Source organism: Centroberyx gerrardi, chromosome 19 (genome assembly GCF_048128805.1).
Source record: "Centroberyx gerrardi isolate f3 chromosome 19, fCenGer3.hap1.cur.20231027, whole genome shotgun sequence".
NCBI classification, from domain to species: domain Eukaryota; kingdom Metazoa; phylum Chordata; class Actinopteri; order Beryciformes; family Berycidae; genus Centroberyx; species Centroberyx gerrardi.
This window is the reverse complement of record NC_136015.1, coordinates 23509376-23523696: the sequence shown is the minus strand read 5'-3', so window position 1 is coordinate 23523696 and position 14321 is coordinate 23509376. Positions and strand designations below refer to the sequence as shown.

The window sequence follows — 14321 nt, the reverse complement described above, 5'->3', positions numbered from 1 at the left end:
AATGTGATTTAGCCGTTTGTGTGATTTAACATGGGAGCGTTTCTGCCCTTGGTGCCGGTTCCATGACGGCTTATTTTGGGAGATGTTTGAAGGAAGGATATTTTGAGGCAGTGAACTTGTTAAAAGGTATTTGTTGGTTGTCACGGGCCGCTGTAACGACTTTCTTCCTCGTGCCTCCATGCTGCTTTTCCACTGTGTCAGACTGGCTGCCTTATAAGGACAGCAGTGTTCAATTCTGATGAGTAAGGACTGCAGGATTTATTGATTTTAATCAATATTCTTCAGAAGTAGTCTGAGGCTTTATCACAGCTGGTTTTCTTGATCACTAATATTTTAAACTAACTTGGCATGTTATGATATAGGTGAAAGTTCTGTTGTAGAATACACTGTTGGGTTTAATTCATTTAGAAATTGATTGGTTGTGGTATCTAATTATTTGATGATGTCACAGTCGTGTGTGTGTGTGTGTGTGTGTGTGTCCTGCTCTCAGAGAAGTGAAGTAAAAGACAACTAACGGTGTCTGCTGACTCTTTGTTTTATTTGTGTTTAGTGAAGGTAATAAACACAACGCTGTAGATCGATGTATGACTAATTACTTCCATTTTGACAAAATGCATGCATTCTACTTTTAGGCACAACGCACTTTGTTTTTTCTGGAGATTTTTGCATTGTGTGAAAAAGTGATATAGTGATACAGTACTTGATATATACGGAAGAGGATTAGGGCCACGTGAAAAATGTATTTGAGTTCTGAGTTTAAAGTCAAAGTTTATTCTCAGAATCTCAGAATTTTGACTTAATAAACTGACTTTTTTCACATGTGGCCCTAATCCTCTTCCGTAGATATACTATTGGTTTCTCATGATAAAACATTTAAGTAATAGGAGCAACAACTGATAATGGGAATATTATCCTCAAAATTTTTACTCCATTTCCCTGATTTTCATCATCAAACGAACATTTGGTGGCACATCCCAGTGAGAATGAGCAGCAGGGTCGCTTAGTGGTTCTAGCACACTGTCATGTGACAGAAAGGTCGCAGGTTTGATACCCGCATCAGCTGTGTGTCTTGTCTGTGTGCCTTTGAGCAAGACGCTGCACCTCTACCTGCTCTCTCACTCTGGATAAGAGCATCGGCTAAACGTCTAAAATGTACAAAAAAACGAAACACTGACAGATGAGGATGTGCATCGATGAGCGTGAGGTGAATTAAAGTGTGAGGTTGCATTGCATTGTTTTATGTCTTATTATCTGCGTGTCCTGGTTCCACTGCAGAATTTCCCTGAAAGTGATCAGAAACTCGCAGCTTGTTAACAAGACAGAGGATGATGTGAAAGTAAAGTTATGCTCTCTCTCTCTCTCTCTCTCTCTCTCTCTCTCTCTCTCTCTCTCTCTCTCTCTCTCTCCCTGGGGGGATGTGTTTGGTTTTTTGCTAACAAGGGGGAGGCTTGCGTGTCGCGTCCGTTGTCACCACATCCTGCAGGAACGTGGCGGGACAGCTGCTCCGCTCGCCCGTACATACATACACACACACACACACACACACACAAAGGATTTACGATTCGATACATCCGGAGCATGTTTCTCTATCACAAAGCCTCTCAGAATAGATAATTGGTTGTGGCTCGAGCTTGTCGAGTGTTTTTGTGCCGCTTAGGTATCACACGGCGTCTCAGAATAGATAGCAGGTTAGGATTAGAGCGTGCTGACTGCTTTTTTTATATTGCTTTGCTGTCACATAACATCTCAAAATAGATAATTGATTGTGATTCAAAGTGCTTTTGTATTCCCTCTCTATCCAAATGAGAACAGATGCAGCACCGTAGGCAGTTACAGATAATTATTTGTGACTCTGGTTCTATTCTTCTTTTCTATCATAAGCCCCAACTGATGAAAGTTCTCCAGCTTGGATATAGCTGAGGCTGCGATCACACTACAGTTAGTTTTCTTTAGTCTGAACTCTAGTAGAAAAGTTTGACTAGAAAAGAAGACTTTGCTGCATTTTTGTATCTGGTTAGTTTAGATTCACACGGCAATTACAGGCGAACTAGGGCTCGAAAACAAAAGTCACATGACTCACAAGTAGCTTGTTTATTGGACAGTTTTGGTCACATCCTGCAGGTTAGAGATTCAAAACAAATCTGATTCCAGTCTCTGTAACTCTGTTTCAGCATGATGGACTTGTCTGTCTCTTCTTCTGTGGTGTTTCATACCAAAATAACATAGCTTTAAAAATGTAAGGTTAGTATCATGGGTTTTTAAGGGATTTATTCATGGGTTGATTCATGGAGACACTAGTAATTAAGGGTTTTTCTTATGCCTTTTATGCAGGTTTACAGGTTATTAATGAGTTATTAATGGAAAGTTCCTGTCTCCCTGAATTTTACGTTAAATTAGAAAGTAAGCAGTCGAACATTAAGGGGTGTTGAAGGAGGTTTTCATGGGGTCTCCTCCATTAATAACTCCCTTAACTCATTTTAAGGGGATTTTGCATGAATTCATGTTGTTTCTCAGTTTATCTCTGTACCATGAACATGTGCAACAATCTCCTTCTCGATATTAACAGCTTTACTTTAATTTTCTAATTCTGCTTTCTGTGAATCTCTAACTGTTTAAACTTCAAGGTCAACACTTCTGTTCAAATGATTCTTTATGTATATGAGTAAATGTACAGTCTTATGCTAATTACCTTCTTTCTTTCTTTCTTTCTTTCTTTCTTTTCTCCCTCATCTCTAGGAAGCATCACTTCATTTACTCCTGACCTCTACCTCCAGATTCTCTCCATCCGTATCATTTTCTAAAAAGTACTCTCTGTTGTTTTCTTTTCTTTTTTTTTTTTTCCATGATGATCCATTCATCAGTTTTGTGTCCATCGTCCAAGCCGCCATTTTTTCTCGAGCGTTTTCTGAAGCGCAGACTGATGCCGGCGCTTTGCTGCTAACGTTTTCAGACACATTTCTAGTTTCTGTTACGACATATGCCTGTTTATCCAAGGCAGGATAATTATGTTTTTCTACTGTGGGTTTATAGTTTTTCCTCCATATACTGAGTCACTCGTCTATCTCTCCTTTTTGCTATAAGTCCTTTTCACTCAGTCTTTTCCTCTCCTCCTACTCCTTTCTGTTTTTTTATCGTTCTACCTCTTCCATCTTCTCCCTTGCCTCTTCCTCTCCTCGAATAACCCATCCTTCATTCTTTCGATTCAACATTGTTTCTTTGTGGGCACAAACTGAGAATACACTTTCTCTCCATCTTTTTCATTTATTTGCGCTTCTTTCTTTAATTTTTTTTGCTGAAGTTTTTTTTACTGTCCAAACAGAAGTATCCAGGCCAGACTTTCAGTCCCATTCTGCTGTCTTAATTTCCTCTGTCTCGTCACACCATGTGGTCGACCTTCATTGTGCACGACGAGGACGGCCGGACGGTGGGCCCGGCGGGGGTGGGGGGGGGCGGGGGCCGGAGGAGCGGCGGGCGGGGGGGCCCAGGGAGGGGGGGGTCTGTCCGGCCTGATGACCGGACGCGGTACGTTCGGGGGGAACAAGCGGCGCAGGGGAGCGGCGGCGGGACACGCCATGAGCGAGGCCCAGGAGGGCAAGGTGACTGGTTTGGACCGAGTGTGTTTTCTCCCTCAGGCTGCATGCAGAGTGCTGCAGGATGCTGGGAACTAACAGAACTAATGGATCATGAGGAAGTGACTTTCTGTTTTTCAGAACTCACTTTCCAGCCCGTACTCTATTTTGGAATACAAATAGTAATAATAATAATGGAATAAAAACTCCCCACCCAGTGAAGTTTCAAGTTTCAAGACACTCCCACTCCCCCCGCTGGCATTTCAACTGCTCCAAGACATACTGTATACTGCAGGGTGTCGGACAATCTTCTCTGTGTCCTTACACTGCAGAAAAATGTCCATGTTAACAAGTCATTTAATCTCTATCGAGTCTTGAAATCTTATTTTTCTTGAAACTGGTGAAATAATATGTCAATTTCACTTGTTTCCAGTGCAAATCAACTTCTTTCAAGACTTTTCTTGAATCAAATGTCATTTTCTCAACACTAATAGAGTGATCTGCAATATTCTGCCTTGTTTCAAGATACTGACAATGGACTTATCTCACCTCATTGGCGAATTAAGACTGAATATGAGACTAAATGACTTGTTGTATGTGCATGCATACGTGTGTATTTGCATTTATATACCTGTGTATGTGTGTATTATATGTGAGAGCCAAAAAGCCTCGTTCTCAAACCAAAAACCAAACAAAGCAGATTTATTTTTCCAGTATTTAGCATGGTGATATCCTGTATTACCTCTTCACTAGACATTTCTGTTGGATCTCTGTTCTAATTAGCTAGCTTACTGCTCTCTATTGTGAAATTATGATTTTTTTTTGTTTTGTCGATTACATGCATTACATAACTCAAGGGGGACGGTAAAACGTTGACCATAGATTGGCCATAGATTACTTAATGCCTCTTTAATTTGGATAAACTGGATCGGGTATGATTTGATAAAGTATTATGCTTGTGTTTGTCCTCATTTCTAAAGGAATGATGTATGTATGAATGAATGAAGTTGTACTGTAATTTTATTCTGTCATTAGATCAAGCTGGCGTTCTTTGTGGCCATCGTGGGCGTGGTCCTGACGGTGCTGGGGGTGGGGACAGAGTTCTGGGTGGAGCTCGCACCCCCCAAGAGTTTCTATAACAACCAGGTGAATTAATAGCAAAACTGCACAATAATACTTCTCATGTCTACATTTAGTTGATGCTGTTTTAATTGATGCACAGCTGCATTAGGGGTGTTTGAGATCACATTAGGAGTAAAATAAAGCAACCAAACAGTAATTTCCTGCTAGAAATGAATGGGAGTTTGACGTCCAAAGCACTAAAACCCTGAGAAGAACGGACAAATCACACCGTTGCTGATCTTAACTTAATATTGTCTGTGATCTTGTCTTCCCAGACGTGTCTGGCGGCTCACTACGGCCTGTGGAAGGGCTGCACCAAGACCCTGTGGGTGGCCGACATCGACCCAGAGAGAGAGAGCTGCGGCCCTGCTGAGCTGTCTGGAGGTGACTGATGATTTACTGGCTGGCTGGCTGGTTGACTGGCTGGCTGGCTGGTTGACTGGCTGGCTGGCTGGCTGGTTGACTGGCTGGCTGGTCAACTGGCTGGCTGGTTGACTGGCTGGCTGGCTGGCTGGTTGACTGGCTGGCTGGCTGGCTGGTCGACTGGCTGGCTGGTTGACTGGCTGGCTGGCTGGTTGACTGGCTGGCTGGTCGACTGGCTGGCTGGTTGACTGGCTGGCTGGCTGGTTGACTGGCTGGCTGGTTGACTGGCTGGCTGGCTGGTCGACTGGCTGGATGGTTGACTGGCTGGCTGGCTGGTTGACTGGCTGGCTGGCTGGTCGACTGGCTGGCTGGTTGACTGGCTGGCTGGCTGGTTGACTGGCTGGCTGGCTGGCTGGTTGACTGGCTGGCTGGTCGACTGGCTGGCTGGTTGACTGGCTGGCTGGCTGGTTGACTGGCTGGCTGGTTGACTGGCTGGCTGGCTGGTCGACTGGCTGGATGGTTGACTGGCTGGCTGGCTGGTCGACTGGCTGGCTGGTTGACTGGCTGGCTGGCTGGTTGACTGGCTGGCTGGCTGGTTGACTGGCTGGCTGGCTGGTTGACTGGCTGGCTGGTCGACTGGCTGGCTGGCTGGTTGACTGGCTGGTCGACTGGCTGGCTGGTTGACTGGCTGGCTGGCTGGTTGACTGGCTGGCTGGCTGGTTGACTGGCTGGCTGGCTGGTCGACTGGCTGGCTGGTTGACTGGCTGGCTGGCTGGTCGACTGGCTGGCTGGTTGACTGGCTGGCTGGCTGGTTGACTGGCTGGCTGGCTGGTTGACTGGCTGGCTGGTTGACTGGCTGGTTGGCTGGTTGACTGGCTGGTTGACTGGCTGGCTGGCTGGCTGGCTGGTTGACTGGCTGGTTGGCTGGCTGACTGACTGGCTGGCTGGTTGGTTGGCTGGCTGGCTGGCTGGCTGGTTGGCTGGCTGACTGACTGGCTGGCTGGCTGGCTGGCTGGTTGGCTGGCTGACTGACTGGCTGGCTGGCTGGCTGACTGACTGGCTGGTTGGCTGGCTGACTGACTGGCTGGCTGGCTGACTGACTGACTGGCTGGTTGGCTGGCTGACTGACTGGCTGGCTGGCTGGTTGACTGGCTGGCTGGTTGGCTGGCTGGCTGGCTGACTGACTGGCTGGCTGGCTGGCTGACTGACTGGCTGGCTGGCTGGCTGACTGACTGGCTGGTTGGCTGGCTGACTGACTGGCTGGTTGGCTGGCTGACTGACTGGCTGGCTGGCTGACTGACTGACTGGCTGGTTGGCTGGCTGACTGACTGGCTGGTTGGCTGGCTGACTGACTGGCTGGTTGACTGGCTGGCTGGTTGACTGGCTCGCTGGCTGGCTGGCTGGCTGACTGACTGGCTGGTTGGCTGACTGACTGACTGGCTGGTTGGCTGGCTGACTGACTGGCTGGTTGGCTGGCTGACTGACTGGCTGGCTGACTGACTGGCTGGTTGACTGGCTGGCTGGTTGACTGACTGGCTGGTTGGCTGGCTGACTGACTGGCTGGCTGGCTGGTTGACTGGCTGGCTGGTTGACTGGCTGGCTGGTTGGCTGACTGACTGGCTGGCTGTCCTGTGTGATGGCTGACTGGTCGGTGTGAGTGAGTGAGTTATAAGCTGATGACTGACTGGCTGATTTATGTGCAGGCTGCTCCAACGGTGCGTCTAACAGACTTGGTGGATGGATGCTGGTCTGTCTGTCTACTTGTTGGGTGGCTGACTGGTTTGAGTGAATGGCTGACTGGCTGGCTGTCTACTTGTTGGGTGGCTGACTGGTTTGAGTGAATGGCTGACTGGCTGGCTGTCTACTTGTTGGGTGGCTGACTGGTTTGAGTGAATGGCTGACTGGCTGGCTGTCTGAATGAACGACTGACTCTCTAACCAGCTGACTGATTGACTGTCTGACTGAATGGTGTCTGACTAACTGTCTGACTCACTGACTGCTCCACATGCTCTGGAAGAGTGAGTGTGCTAGTGGCTGCGCTCACATGCCCACAGCACTGGGACTGCAGCCTTTAGAGGGCCCGCGGGTCAGGTGACGTAACGCGTCGTCTGGCGGCCATGTCGGAGGTCCTCAGCTCCTGGCCGACAATAGCTGTGAACAGGTTGTGTTTCATGTACAACTTGGCCGTCTCAACGATTAAGCAAACGTGGTTCATTTCTTTGCTGTTTCTGACTGGGAACTGATCATTTTCCCACTGATACATCTGATTGATTTAGTGTTTAGATGATGTCAGCTTGTTAGCTAGCTAACCGTATCTAGTTAGCTATCGCTGTCTTCTAAACACATTTGATTTGCACACTCGCTAATCCTATCTAGTAGAAGCTATAGCATTAGTTGTGGCTGTAGTTGCATGTTAACTCAAATCAGTTGGAGTCTGCTGGCTAAAGCCAAGAAACAACTGTGTTCAGGTTAACTGAGTCGACTCTTTTCAAGACGCAGCTTGTGCTTCGACCAAAGGGTTTGGGCTAAAGACAGCAGTTTCCTGGGTCACAGCAAGATAAATTTGGAAGCAAATCCACCTCACCGGATGATTCACTTTCCTTACAACGTTACTGAATGGCCCTGGCCTGCACCCACACCAGAATCTTCTTCACATATCTCTTGTTCTTGCCTGGTTGTTTGTATATTTAGGTGTTTGTGTACAGTCAGTTCTCCACTGGACCACAAGTGGTTGCTAAGAGGTTTGTGACATAACTGCAAAGCCTCTATTGAGTAAGACACCGGTGTGATTAAGCCATTTATATGGTTGTATGAAGTGACACCTACCATATAATCCAGTTTACGTGCGAGTGTTTCTTTTCGAGCTAGGCGGCCATGACGGAACAACATGAACCCAACTACACATGCACTACTTGATCACACTTAAAGAAACGCAATTAAGGTGTATACATGTTCTGGTCTCTATTAATGCCAGCAAAATGGCTGTGATTATGCTTAACTCCAACTAAGTGTGCATGTGACTGTGGTCGGTGAGTGGACATATAGCCACATTTTCTGGTCTGTTTCCGAGCAGCTGGCTGGGCATGAACACACAGCTGAAGTCCCCGCCTTGCATGTTAAACCGCTGCAGCGATCCGTCACTATTTGTCGAAGGGATTTGAATTTCTGTCCGTGGGATTCGAGTGGCGCTCCTCCTCGACAGAATCTGTGTGTTGTAACGCCGATAACTGCCGAGGGAGAAAACACAAACCAGAATACTCTGAGGATGTGGCTTTGATCAGGCTAATGAAGAGTGATGTGTCCGTGTGTGTGTGTGTGTGTGTGTGTGTGTGTGTGTGTGTGTGTGTGTGCAGAAACGTGTGAGAGAAAAGAGAGAGGTGTCACATTCCATTTGACGGCTAAACTCTAATTACTGTAACACATCATGAAGACGGCAGAATACTAATTGCACAGGATGCATTGGATTGTCACCTTGAGGTTGTCGTTGACGTTCACGGTTGATTATGTTTGATGGAGAATAATTGAAACTAAAGTATACGGGGGTGGGAAGAGAGAGAGAGAGAGAGAGGGAGAGAGAGAGAGAGAGAGAGAGAGGGAGAGAGAGAGGCGTAGGTCCTTGAATTTCAATAAGATGTTCATCAAGATCGTCTGCAGCTCAAGCAGATTACCTATCAACATTTATGCCTGTCTCATGTACAGTTGCTGTTTCTCTACCTCTCTCTCTCTCTCTCTCTCTTTACATCTCTCTATTCTAATTCTCTCCTCTTTCTGTTATCCCTCCCTCTCTCATCTTTTCTCTCTCTCTTGACCTCTCTCCCTCTCTTTACCTCTCTCCCTATTCTAATTTTCTCCTCCTCTCTCCCTGTCTCCTCTTTCTGTTCTTTCCTCCCTCTCGTCCTCTTCCTCCCTCTCTCTCTCTCTCCATCTTTTCTCTCTCTCTCTTTACATCTCTCCATATTCTAATTCTCTCCTCCTCTCTCCCTCTTTTTCCCCTCCCTCTCACCCTCTTCCTCCCTCTCTCCATCTTTTCTCCCTCTCTCTCTTTACATCTCTCCGTATTCTAATTCTCTCCTCCTTTCTCCCTCTTTTTCCCCTCCATCTCACCCTCTTCCTCCCTCCCTCTCTCTCTCTCTCTCTCTCTCCGTCTTTTCTCCCTCTCTTTACATCTCTCCGTATTCTAATTCTCTCCTCCTCTCTACCTCTTTTTCCCCTCCCTCTCACCCTCTTCCTCCCTCTCTCTCTCTCTCTCTCCGTCTTTTCTCCCTCTCTCTTTAAATCTCTCCGTATTGTAATTCTCTCCTCCTCTCCCCCTCTTTTTCCCCTTCCTCTCACCCTCTTCCTCCCTCTCTCTCTCTCTCTCTGTCTTTTCTCCCTCTCTCTCTTTAAATCTCTCTGTATTCTAATTCTCTCCTCCTCTCTCCCTCTTTTTCCCCTCCCTCTCACCCTCTTCCTCCCTCTCTCTCTCTCCGTCTGTTCTCCCTCTCTTTACATCTCTCCGTATTCTAATTCTCTCCTCCTCTCCCCCTCTTTTTCCCCTTCCTCTCACCCTCTTCCTCCCTCTCTCTCTCTCTCCGTCTGTTCTCCCTCTCTCTCTTTACGTCTCTCCGTATTCTAATTCTCTCCTCCTCTCTCCATCTCTCCTCTTTCTGTTTTTCCCTCTCTCCCTCCACCTCTCCCTGCCACTTGTCCTCTCTCTACTTCACTCTCTGTCTGTCTCTCTCTCTCTCTCTCTCTCTCTCTCTCCCTCCCTCCCTCCATCTCCCTCTCTCCTCCAGAATCAAACTGCACCTACTTCAAGTTCTTCACCACGGGGGAAAACGCCGTCATGTTTCAGAAGACGACGCAGAAGAGTGAGTCACCGACCTCTCCGGCTCTTTTGGCCCCTCTCAGCCACCGTCCCGCCTCGTTCCGCCCACTCGCTCTTTCTTTACCCTTTTGTTCTTCTCCTCCACCTCTCCATTTTCTCTTCCTCTGCCTCCCTCCTTTCCCTTGCTCCCTCTTAACCCCTTCTTTTCTCCTTCTCTCTTTATTCTGCCCTTCACTCCTCCTCCCATCTTTCATCTCTCCCACCTCTTTTTCTTTCACTCATCCGTCTCTCTTTCTCCCTCCCTCCTTCTCCGTCTCTCTCTCTCTTCACCTCCTCGCCATGCTCTGTCAGGTTGGCCATTGACTGCTCTGTGAGTGTTTTTAAATGTATTCCACCTACGCTGCGTTCAAGTGTCTCCGAGCTGCTGTCTAACCTCTCTGTTCACTGGCAGCTCCTACTGTATTAACTTCACACAGAGCCATACGTTCAAGAAAGATACAGACTCGCATTAAAATGTGATCGGTTAATGGTGCCGCATCACTGTCACGCTATAGGTCTAAATGTAGTGATTTAGAGTTGTGAGTACGGTGTCCGACAAAGCTATAATGCACTACAAGGGCCCAAAGCAATTGCATTAAGACAAATTGTTTGCATCGTTCAGAAACTACGCTCATTCAAAAACACATCCGAAAATCCAAAGCAAATACAACAAAGGGAAAAAAAGCTGCAAAAGAAGAAATGTGCTGCAGAATGCCAAAGCAAATACATTAAACGTAAACACGCTGCAACTTCAGAAACGATGCAAACCACAAAAACAATGCAACAGAAAAGCGCTCGAGTCGATGCAACGGATACGCTCCGGGCTTCCAGCTACCTGTCGTCTCCTTTGTCTCGTCTCTTCTTATAAAGATCGATACCGCCAACACAATCACACACAGTCGTTTCTGAAGTTGCAGCGCGTTTCTCCTAATGCAATTGCTTTGGGCCGTTGTAGCGTTTGCACCCGTCGGCCACCGTACCCGAGTGTAGAAAACATTAGCAACACCTCCTGTGCATCTCCTTTTGCACGTTTGAAATGCCAAATGTCTCAAGGCAATACTTCATCTACAACTCCCTTAATGATAGAAGTTGATTTTTATCGCTGGAATCAATAAGCGATCAAAGCTTTCACCTTATCAAATCCAAGAATGCCAAGTCGTGATGCTTGTGTCCTCGAAGAGAACAATTTTCCCAGGTTGTCTTGAAGAGAATAATAATAATAAACTTTACTTATAGAGCATTTTTCACAACCAAAGTTACAAAGTGCTTCACAACAAGGAACAAGAGCAAGCAATAAAACATGTAGTGCAAATTTAACGCACTGTAAAATCAACACAGCGGAGAGATAAAAACCCAAACAAATTACAACAAGCAATCCTAAATATATAGAAAATATACAATTCAATAATGATTGAGGCAACTTGGCTAAAATCAGAGCAGGATTAAAGAAGAAATGTAAGAAATTATTTGAAATTATTGTCCAAAGGCTGAATGTGAGCACAGATGGCACATCTTTACAGTTTGAGATGAGCGATGTGTTTGATGTTTGATGCCACGTGATCAATTAAGACACACAGGTGTTCGTTTCCCCAGCTGGTTCACATGACTCAGTAGCACAGACTGCAGTGCTGTTTGGACGTGATGCATCGTTCTCGCAGGGGGCTTCATATCCGTCCCCGTCGGCCAAGTCTCCATCTGATGCTTCCTTGATTGGCCAGAAAACTTCTGGTATTTTTACTCATCCTCCGCCCTCTCGTTCTTTTGTTTTGGAAGATATTACAGAAAAGCATCATAGAGAACACAAAAACTCATATTGAAAAACCACCCCTTGATTCACCTCATAAGTCTTTAAAGCTCTGTGTAACTTTGGCAGTATCTTGGGTTGTGTATCTTCCTCCATGATAAAATCAGTGATTCTGTGATCTGTTGCTCCGGTAGAGGAGACTGGAGAATTGTGTTTTTTTTCCTCTTTCCATTCACTGCCATTGTATGGAGGAACAGTCTGAAAATCACACTTCTAGCACATAAACGAATGCAGAAAAAAGCAGATTCTGACGGTATATAAAAAAGTAGGAAACTAGGAAACTTATGCCGATGGAACGAAGAAAATAGTAAATAGGCTAATATCATGTCCAGGAAGCTACCCAACCAAGGTACTACCAAAGTTCAGCATCACTTTAACGTGCTTAAAAGCAGCAGGTGTTCCTAATATACTGACCGCTCCCATACACTACCGCTGATGATAATAGCACTTGTTATCCTTCCCCTTGCAGGTCTGAATGTGGCGGCGGCCATGTTGGCTCTGTTCAGCCTGGTCCTGATGGTGATGGGGGCCATCTGCATCACCATGGCTCTCAGTAAAGAGATCCTGTTCTTCCTCAAGCCAGCGTCCTTCTGCTTCATTCTGTCAGGTCAGTAAAGACGCACCGGGCAACTTTTGGAGCGACTCAGGTGGGCAACGAGGGCCCAACGAGTTGCGACAGCACTGTTGCTTTAATGACACTGGAACATCTTGTTGCCAGGAGATATCTGAACAGATTTTGACCCTGGGTCTAACTTTGTTGACTGTTGCTGGCGGCGTTTCTCATCCACATTGCCCAACAAATTGCCCAGTGCGTTAGTTTGATCACTGAGCTAATCACTGTGCTAATCAAGGAAAATGTTCTGTTCGGGTTTTTCTAGTTGTTACTTTCTGGCCAAGCTGTGAAGCCAGAACTCGGTAGAACTTGTCCCCTAAAAACCTGATCATGAACATAATCAATTACCCAATTTTGATCAAAAAGCGATCATTTATGTTTCAACTTATCTCAATCCTCAATTCTCCTCAACCTCCCTGCACCTTATACTGTATCTAACCCTAATCACAAATAGAGTTGGAATAAAATAGGTATTTTAATCTTCAGTTTTTAGAATGTAGAGTGATTTCTGATTCTATTCTATTCTATTCTGTTCTATTCTATTCTGTTCTGTTCTGTTCTGTTCTGTTCTGTTCTGTTCTGTTCTGTTCTGTTCTGTTCTGTTCTGCCTGTACGATTTACAGTACTGTGCATTAGTCACGGCCCTGGAGATACTCTTTGTTTCTGTCTTTTTCCTGGCAGGCGTACAGTAGGAGGTCAAAGGTCAACATTTTTTTCTGTCACTTCTCATCTCATCTCTCTCTCTCGTGTTTCTTTCACTCTCTCTTCTTCTCTTTCACTCTCCTCTCTCATTCCCTCTCTCAACACTCTCTGTTTCTCTATCTCACATTGTTTTTCTATCTTGCTCTCACTCATTCTCTCTGTCTCTTACTCTCTTCTCTCTCTATCACTCTGTCCCTCTGTTTCTTTAATACTTTCTCTCTTTCCCTATCCTTGCCTCTCTTTGTTTCTTTTTCTATTAGTCTCTTTGCTTGTCTCCCCATCTCTCGCTCTTTTTTTTTTTTTTTCTTAAAAAGGCTACATGTTGCCATTTTAAAGATCAATATTTCATTGTAGATTATCGGTGATACCTTGGTGTAATTACTGTAAACAAATGGGACCATGGTCAAGACGATTGGTCGCCTCTATCTCACACCAGTAGTTTTGTTAGTGCTAGTGTTTCTCAAAATTAAGACTACATTTCCCATAAACCCTGTTGCTGCCTGTCACAAAGGATGCTGCCCCCCCTCTCTCCATGTGTTTATTTTGTCTTGCTCTTCAATGAAGAGGCTCAACATGTTGGAAGTGATTTCTCCATCTTCCTTTCCCTCCTTCCACCATCTGCTGCCAGAAACTCTTTCAGCTTTATCTCCGTTTGCTCTGGAAGAACAGAACCTCTTCCTGTTTTGTGCCGTAAAGCGATCCAGCAGATTTCCCTCCAGATCCACCAGGTGGAGAAACTATGGAGGATGCAGAGTAGAGGCTGATAGAGGCGGACAGGCTTCTTGGCAACGGTCTTGTTTGTTTACAGTAATCATAATAATGTCTCCAAAGTAATGTGGTTAACCCCTTCACTTGTTTCCCCCCACCCCCCAGGTATCCTAGTGCTTCTGTCTCTCGTGGTTTTCCACCAGTCGGTCCTGGCTTTCCTGGCCAGCGACCACACGGTGCCGCTCCACCACGAGTTGTCCTGGTCGGTGTCCTGCGTCGGCTGCGCGGGGGCCGTCCTCATCGTGGGTGGGATCCTGTTCGTGCTGCTGGCGCTGCCCTACAGCCCCTGGCAGAGGTGTCTGCCTCAGCGGGACGGCAGCAGCTAGTGGCCCGGAGGTGGTGTTGCACTTTAGCTAGCCTTCCTGTGTGTGGGGGAGGGGCCAGGGGGGGCGAGGAGGTTTCCCAGAGGCGTCTGAGCAAAGAGATCGCCTTTGTTGCGTTCTTAAAGGAATACACCAAGTTTTTGGGAGATCGGCCCGTTGTTCAACTTACCTGTTCAGTCATGAGAGGATAGACACCAAAATCATCCATGGA

General features: G+C 46.4%; 1 pseudogene; it reads left to right on the top strand.

Annotated features, from left to right (window-relative positions):
• The first annotated feature begins 3382 nt into the window (after positions 1-3382).
• LOC139924150 (voltage-dependent calcium channel gamma-6 subunit-like) lies at positions 3383-14113 on the top strand (annotated as a pseudogene).
• The last annotated feature ends 208 nt before the right edge of the window (positions 14114-14321 follow it).